The 8,223-nt window shown below is 43.9% G+C and overlaps 1 long non-coding RNA gene across 1 annotated transcript; it reads left to right on the top strand.

The window, feature by feature from the left end:
• Positions 1-3,939: 3,939 nt before the first annotated feature.
• LOC125432525 lies at positions 3,940-6,987 on the top strand. Its single transcript, XR_007244487.1, has 2 exons — positions 3,940-5,778; positions 6,027-6,987. It is a non-coding gene; the product is annotated as an uncharacterized LOC125432525 (long non-coding RNA).
• Positions 6,988-8,223: the final 1,236 nt, after the last annotated feature.

The following is an 8,223-nucleotide window of genomic DNA, read 5'->3' as shown; positions in this document are numbered from 1 at the left end:
TTAAAAAAACACCTTCGACTCTTGTCTGTTTGTAAATTTGGACAAACTGCAATCTGGTTCCGAGCACCCAAATCCCACTTCTCTCATCTTCCGTCTCCCAGTTTCTTCTTGTTTACCAGACGCAGCAAAGACTGGTTTATTAGCTGGTACCATTTGGGACCATTTACAGTACAGCTTTAAATTGGTTTAGCTGTCATGCCCTTGCCCCAGGGAACTATGGGAAGTGTTTGTAGGGGAAAGGGGGAATCTCTAACGGAGAGTTCTGCAACTCTCACCAAAGTACAACTCCCAGAACTTTGTGGGGGAAGCCATGACAGTAAAATGGGTACTCAGCTAGTTTTGTAGTATAGAGCTGTCCGTTTTTCACCCATCTTATTTTCTTCTAAACCGAGATACTGCACCTTGCTCATAATGGGGTTTTCTTTCCCCGCTGTTAGTGGTCAAGGGGGTGGGCTTGGGGGGGGGGGAGCGGGTGGAATCCAAAGCAAGACTCTTGGGGCGGGGCTAAAATTTGAATATCTGTGCTGGCAACACTTTAACACAAACCTTGGTGTGTTTGCACTAAACCAGAAAGATTTTTTAAAAATGTACCTTCTCCGTTTCTGCCTTAACCTTCTAACGCCCCTTTGTGTGAGCAGCAACGCCGCAAAAAAGATCGCTCTGCATGTAAGCCCTCTCCGTCGAATCACATCCTGTATATAAAACGTTTTGATTTTTAAAAAACAAATTCTTATTTTATTTTTTACGAAAAAAGGAGGTTGTGATAAGGTGTTGCCAAAGAATCTGCTGATTTTGCCGCATTTCAGGAATAAGAAGAAAAGCTTTTTGAATAACAGCCACACACAAAAATACAGACACAGAAATGTTTCCTTTGCTGCCTGCTTTATTTTCCCCTTTTGCTTTGTTTTTAAATTCCTTGGCCAATGTAATTTCAATGTATGCTTGTGAGGGTATGTGTGTCTTCTACGTCAACTTCTTCTACTTGTTTTTGGGGGAGCTGGGTTTCCGGTTTACCATTAACTTTGATTTCCTCCAATCAAAAATGATGGAAGGATGGGGTGGAGGGCCAGGGATCACCAAGTTGGCAGGAACGCCACTGAAAAACAAGAATTCCACCAAAGAGAATTAGCCCAATAGGCTGGTAGGGTTTTGAACCTGAGATGCGGAAGAGCTTTCTCAACCTTGTTCCAGATGTGAACCAATCATGGCAGAGGTAGGGCGACGCCATTTTGCGGTTGCCCTCCCTTGGCCCCTAGTCTAGAAGGAAACTTGCCTTGGACACACAAACTCTATTATTTGTTCCTGTGAAAATATCATGACCTCTGACCCCACTGAGCACCCCTCTTCTCCCCTGTGGTTCCCTTCACAGTTTTTTGTGTCAGAAACCAGCATTGGGGGGTCTGCCAAGGTAATAGTGCTTTTATGTCTTTCTTCCTCTCCCCCCAAAGAAAGCAACCAGTGAATGTAAATGATGAAGGTGGGGGGGGGGGGGGCATGGTTAACAAATGCAGGGAGGGTGCTTGAACACCAAGATGGTGAGATGTCATAAATTTCTAGCATGTTCTGCTGTAAACTCTGTGGTGTACCGTTCCCTCACCATAGAACTCTCTACGTTAGGATGCAAGGCCTGGAGTGGTCTCTCTTTTCCCAGGAGACTTTGAGTGGTCTCTCTTTTCCTAGAAGGCTCGGAATGTTTTTTCTCTGCCTAGAAGACTTGGAGTGGTCTCAGCTTTCCCAATTCCCCAACATGGAAGTGCTGGTTAGCCAGCTGAGAACCGCAAACTATCAAGGGATGGGTTTTTCCATCTCCTGTGCATCCCCGAGGAAGGAGCTGATGTGAGTGTTCGAGCGATCCCCGTGTTGTCGTGCTGTGATCCCAATTTGTGAGGCCCTCCTCTCCCACCCGTGGATTTTTAGTTGCGCCAACCCCATTTCAGCTTTCCTTCTTTTTCAAAAATGCTGGATCCTCTGACAAGATCCTTCGATTCCTAAGCAAAATTGGTTTTTACAAGGTCTTTCTCTCCCTCTAAGATCTTGCGGGGGCAAGAACTTTGGAGAATGGTCCCGTCGGGTCGGGCTTTCACTTCTGGAACATGGGGAACAGCCAGTTCTCAAAGAGAGTCAGATGGGTGGCCAACTCTTTCTTCATCTCTTGTCCCTGGTCTTGGGCTTCAGAAGAGAGACCCTGTTCACTAAACTACATCACTATCATGTAATCACGTAATCTCCCTCCCTCCCTCCCTCCCTCCCTCCAAAAAAAAAGCCTTAAGCATAACAAAAGGAGGATACAGCATCTTGAAAAACCAATAGACTTGTCCTCTTTTGCACTAACACTGACCCATTTGATCCGATGGGAATCTTGTTCTGTTGCACTTTGTGGGGGGTGGGGTGGGGTGGGGTGGGGGGGCGCCACACTTTTTTGGATGTGCCAGAGAACGTTTGCACAGAACTCTGGGTTTCCAGGCAGTGTTTTGGAAAAGGGATTTTCGCTGCAAGTTAGAAAAGGGCTTCCTTTTTTTTATCTCCATATTTGCTCCAAACTTTCTTCTCCTTTCAGGCCCCAAACATTTCAAAAAAAAAAAAATAATAGTTCTTAGAAACAGCCTTAGAGACTTACTGAGTCAGATCGTTCAAAGCTGGAGAGGAATTTGATGGGAATTTGCGTGTGTGTGTGTGTGTGTTGGGCAGTGGGGTTTCCCCAGCTTCCTGTTTTAGATTTAATGAAATCTCCATCTCTTCACACACACCCTTCTCTCTTCAGTGTGAATTAGGCTCTGCTCATGAATTGTGGGTTTTATTTCAGTTGATTTCTGTCAAGATTGGAGATAGCTGTGTTTACTCCCCTGCAATCCCCATTTTCTTCTACTCTCTCTCTCTCTCTCTCACTCAAAGCAGCCCAATACTACTATTTGAAATGAAACTATAGAGCTATTTATATTTTCAGTATAATATGCCTTTTGATTTAAGAGGAACACTTATAACTTTTTTTTTTTAATTTAAAAGTCATCCGCATGAGATTAGCATCCTTAGATGGGTACCCATTGAGGGTCCTTTATATTAGATGGGGGAAATTCATGGGATGCTGTGCTGAAGCTACGTTTTTAAGAAAAAGATATATATATATAAAATAAATATATATGTGCGTACAAAGAAAGCTTAAACTTAACCTGTGAGCAGAGGTCTTCCAATCGTCTTGACCCCTCTCCCAGAAAAAGAGATTCAAAGACGAGAGATTACTACGGATGGGGCCACTGTTTCTTACATTTTTATCCATAATATATCGTTGTTATATATAAAGAGAATAATCTATCCAGAGCACTTGAAAATTCATCTCTTTTTGGAAAAGAAATCCCATAAATGACTAATTTGCGTGTGGTCAGGCTGGCGTTGCACAGAAAAGACATTCCATAGGTTGTATGTTTTGATAATTTTCTTAGAAAAAAATTGGGAGACAAGTATAAAATATACATATATATATATATTATCAAATGCACTTTTACGGGAACTAGGGGGGGCTTAAAATAAAAGTATATTATATATAATTAGAAAGATACCACAGTTCTTTCATTATTGTATATATAAAACCCACTTTTTTAAAAAAAGTGATGTAATCAGATAGTGCTTTGTTTTGTTTCCACTTTTTTTAAGAAAAAGAAAGCTCCAAATAAAAGGTTAAAAAAAGATAACAGTTTGATAGTCTGAACTGAAAATATACAGAGCTGGCAACAGCAAGGATTTAAAGAGCTGCTTAAAAATGCTGATGAATCTTAGCTGTGCCCAAATGGATATTTGACTTGGTTCCTCTAATCCAGGGGTAGGGAACCTGCGGCTCTCCAGATGTTCAGGAACTACAATTCCCATCAGCCCCTACCAGCATGGCCAATTGGCCATGCTGGTAGAGAACTGATGATCTGGCCTCCCCTGGAGCGGGATTCTATCAATGGCACTTAGCTTTCATTGTAACTTTCAAAAGGCTCTTGGATTTGGATTTGTTAAGTGACTATGTAGAGGTTGGAGAGGTGCTTGGCTTCCAAGGAACACAAGCGTTCCCTTGAGGCTATGAGGTCAGATTCCGGCCAGAAGTGATTGACCACCACCATTTGGCTCCAGTCAACTTGAAGTCTCTTGGTTGGTGAAACAGGACTTTCTCGCTTCAGCTAAACTCCTTTCCACAGATATGTGGTTGGGATCGAACTCAGACCTGTCTAATTTTTTATTAAAAGGCAGTAGGCCTAAGATTTCTCCCATTGGTGATTTCAGACACTACAGTCACTTTCCCATTTTTCAGATGCACCGAGGGCAAGAACGAAAAACAATAAACAGAAAAAAATCCCACCCAGGAGTTGTTCGATATAACTGAAGATTTAACCTAGTCTTTGTGGGAAGACTTGGCAACTAGCGGGAAGTAGTCCTGGGCACATTTGTTTGGGAGTAGAAACCCTACACTGAACTCCGTAGGACTTACTTCCGGAACAAATGTCGTAGGAACCTTCAAAGCATGGAGTAAGCCTTAATCCCATTGATTTCGATTCTACCACCTGCCACAGCCTAGGTGTACACAAAATCCCTAATCAATTGCGTCCACGTTGGTAGGATGTTTTGTTGCATGGAGTGTTGGAGAGCAACCAACAAGAATGTTGGGTTTTCCCCATTATCTGCCCTGATGTCACCGGATCTGAGAGCTGGAAAGAGAACATGGAACAGGTGTATCATTCACTGGCTCTTGGTGTGCATAGAAGTCTTCCATGGATGGTGATCTATTCTCCACACCTTGGGCCCGGTCAAAGCACCTCTTCCCTTTCCTTTACCACAGTGCCCCCACACACACACTCACTCAGACACCCCATGCCTTTTATCTTGGCAGAGCAGTGGTCTGGAGCAATGCAAATCATAATGGCCAAGCATGATCATTTCTCTTGTTCCACTTAGAGTCCTCCTCCTCGTTGTTAAATCGGGGAGGGGGTGAAATGAGGGTTTCCAAGTAGGGTCCATCTTGGCCACGTGTCCTAATTGGGTCTTGACTGCCTCTACTGGACACCAACTCTGGGAAGGATGATTCTTTTTGTCTTTGACTTGGAATTATTTCCAAAATCCTATCTCCTAACCAAGCCATTCGGTTCTTCCCACGTGGCTCTTGGAAGCTTGGGAAGGAAGGAAGGGAAGCACCATTTGTTGTTTGCCTGATTTCCGTGCGTGCCTGCTTGAACCACATTTCTTGGAAACTTACTCTGGCCTACAGAACCACATGCCAGTGAGTTGGGGACACGTCACCGGTGAATTGTTTGCTTGCAGTTCTCATCCCCGACTTGGATGACGTTCAAGGTGATCCAGGGACCACGGGGGCCGTTCCAGCTAAGATGGATCCTTGGCGAAGGAAAGTGACCGGAACTCCCGTCGCAAATGCAAACCAAAGAAAAGCAGCCAACGGAGCTCGTGTGTGTTTGTGGACAGAATGGGATGTTGCAGTGGAGAGAGATGGTTTCTTTGGAAACTTAAAATGCGAATGGATGGAATGTTGAAGAAGCAGGCAGATGTCATTTGTGGTTGAGAGACGGTTTATCCTTCCCTATTTGTTGTATGTTTAAATTCAGATCCTGTCCCTCATGCGTTGTCCTGTTTCCCATAGCTGCCCCAGCCTGAGGGTAGACATAGTTCCTTCTCCTTGAAAACTGAGCTTTATGAAACAATTTATCTTACCCTTTGTGGTTTCTATTCTCCGTATCTCATGGAACAATGGTTTGGCAGCAAAGCTCACCAGAGGAATGGCCTACACCAGGGGTCTTCAAACTATGGCCCTCCAGATGTTCATGAACTACAATTCCCATCAGCCCCTGCCAGCATGGCTAAGTGGCAGGTAAAATTGCGGAATCTGGAAGAATCTGGTGAACCAACCATAACAGTGATGGCGAGCGTTTGCTCAGATGTTATGGACTACCAATTCCCATCAGCCCTGCCAGCATGGCCAATTGGCCCATGCTGGAAGGAACTGATAGGTAATCCATAACTTGGCGCGTCCCTCCTATCAGAAAACTATGGGATCAGGTACCCTATAGAGTCGCTTGGTTTTAACTGCCATAAGCTGCCCCCCACCCACCCCCACCCCGCTAGGAAGCTGAGAAACAGTTTTCAAATGTATCTGAGAATTCCTAATAGTTTAGCGAAACTGCTGCTCTCGTGTGAATGGTTGTGAACCCCTTTTAAGCAGGTGCGAAACCAGCTCAAGGTGTAATATAGATGTGCCCCGTGGCAATTCTCAAAGTTCCTTAGAGAACGCTGAAGTTGCTCTCAAAACAGTAGTGGAGAGAACGTGGTCTTGATTCTTAGTTTCCACCCAAAGAAACCTATCATCCAGTATGAGTTGACTACACACTGTCCAGTAACCGGCCCTTTTCTGTCCCATTCTTTGTTGGAGTGGGGGAAAGGCCCAGCTCAAAAGTTTGGAACCAGGACATTTCTGTTCTTCTCTTCCAGTTCATCTTTCTTTCTTTCTTTCTTTCTTTCTTTCTTTCTTTCTTTCTTTCTTTCTTTCTTTCTTTCTTTCTTTCTTTCTTTCTTTCTTTCTTTCTTTCTTTCTTTCTCTTTTTCTAGCTAGCAACAGGTATTTCTTGACTGCTATCAAAATCCCCTCAAGGGGCACCAATTCAGGAAAGGGGTTGAAGAGTAGTTGGGAGGCCTTAGGGGTTTTTATCAGATGAAATTTATTACTTTTTTTTTTTTCGATGGACACCTGGGGTGATGTATTCAATACTTAAGTTCAGGCTTGCAGGTGAGACAAACGTGTTCTCTTTCCCAGGATATTTTGTGTTCATTCAAAGAAAAAAATGAGAATTTACAAAAAAAAAATGAAAAAGTTACATTTGATTTTCTTCTATTGTTCAGGATTGGTTGTTGACTAAAATCAAACAATTGTATGTTCCTTTCCATATATTGTACTGTAATAGATAAACTATTCATTTTTTGCACTAATAGATTTTTTTTTCTCTCGGATCTTGGTTTTGTGTCTGTTTACTTACCAACTCTCCTCTCCTGTGCTTGAACAGTGCCTGGATTGCCTTAAGAACATAAGAACAAGCCAGCTGGATCAGACCAGAGTCCATCTAGTCCAGCTCTCTGCTACTCGCAGTGGCCCACCAGGTGCCTTTGGGAGCTCACCTGCAGGAGGTGAAAGCAATGGCCTGCTGCTGCTGCTGCTGCTGCTTCTGAGCACCTGGTCTGCGAAGGCATTTGCAATCTCAGATCAAAGAGAATCAAGATTGGTAGCCATGAATTGACTTCTCCTCCATAAATCTGTCCAAGCCCCTTTTAAAGCTATCCAGGTTAGTGGCCATCACCAGCTCCGGTGGCAGCATATTCCAAACACCAATCACACGTTGTGTGAAGAAGTGTTTCCTTTTATTAGTTCTAATTCTTCCCCCCAGCATTTTCAATGGGTGCCCCCTGGTTCTAGTATTGTGAGAAAGAGAGAAAAATTTCTCTCTGTCAACATTTTCTACCCCAGGCATAATTTTATAGACTTTAGTCTTGTTGGTTTCAAGCCAGCATAGTGTAGTAATTAAGAGTGGTGGACTCTAATCTGGAGAACTGGGTTTAATTACCCACTCCTCCACCTGGGTAGTGAATTCTTATCTGGTGAACTGGATTTGTTTCCCCACTCCTCCGCATGAAGCCTGCTGTGTAACCTGGGGCCACTCACCGTTCTCTCCAAACTCCCTTAGCCACACTTACCTCACAGGGAGTTGGTTGGGAGAAGAGGAATGGCGAGGAGTTTATAAGCCGCTCTGAGACTCCGTACCAGAAAGAAAAGCTGGGTATAAATCCAAACTCTTGTCTAACCATTGGTCACCACTCTCTTCTGCTTATGATGCATGTTCCAGTGGGGTAGGAAGTCCCCGGCACTCCAGTCTTCTTATTGAGGCTTAGGTACTTTGGAATTCTAAGAATATGGAATAGGCACCACCTTCTGCCCCTGGAATCTGAATTCCCCAGATCAGCCTCCACAACTCAAGCGGCAGAGCTGGGAATCAAACCCGGTTCCTCCAGATCAGAGTGCACCTGCTCTTAGCCACTGCTCTTAGCCACTACGCCACAGAGTGACCAGGAGAGCTTGCTGTCTTCGTTTATTTTAACACTATTGGCCTATCTCTGGAGCAATAGACTGGTGGAATCTACATTAAATTTACATGGTCAAGCAAAATTACTCTAGACCCAAAAGAGCACACACAC

Source organism: Sphaerodactylus townsendi, linkage group LG05 (genome assembly GCF_021028975.2).
Source record: "Sphaerodactylus townsendi isolate TG3544 linkage group LG05, MPM_Stown_v2.3, whole genome shotgun sequence".
In the NCBI taxonomy this organism is placed as follows: Eukaryota; Metazoa; Chordata; class Lepidosauria; order Squamata; family Sphaerodactylidae; genus Sphaerodactylus; species Sphaerodactylus townsendi.
This window is presented reverse-complemented; position numbering and strand designations above follow the sequence as displayed.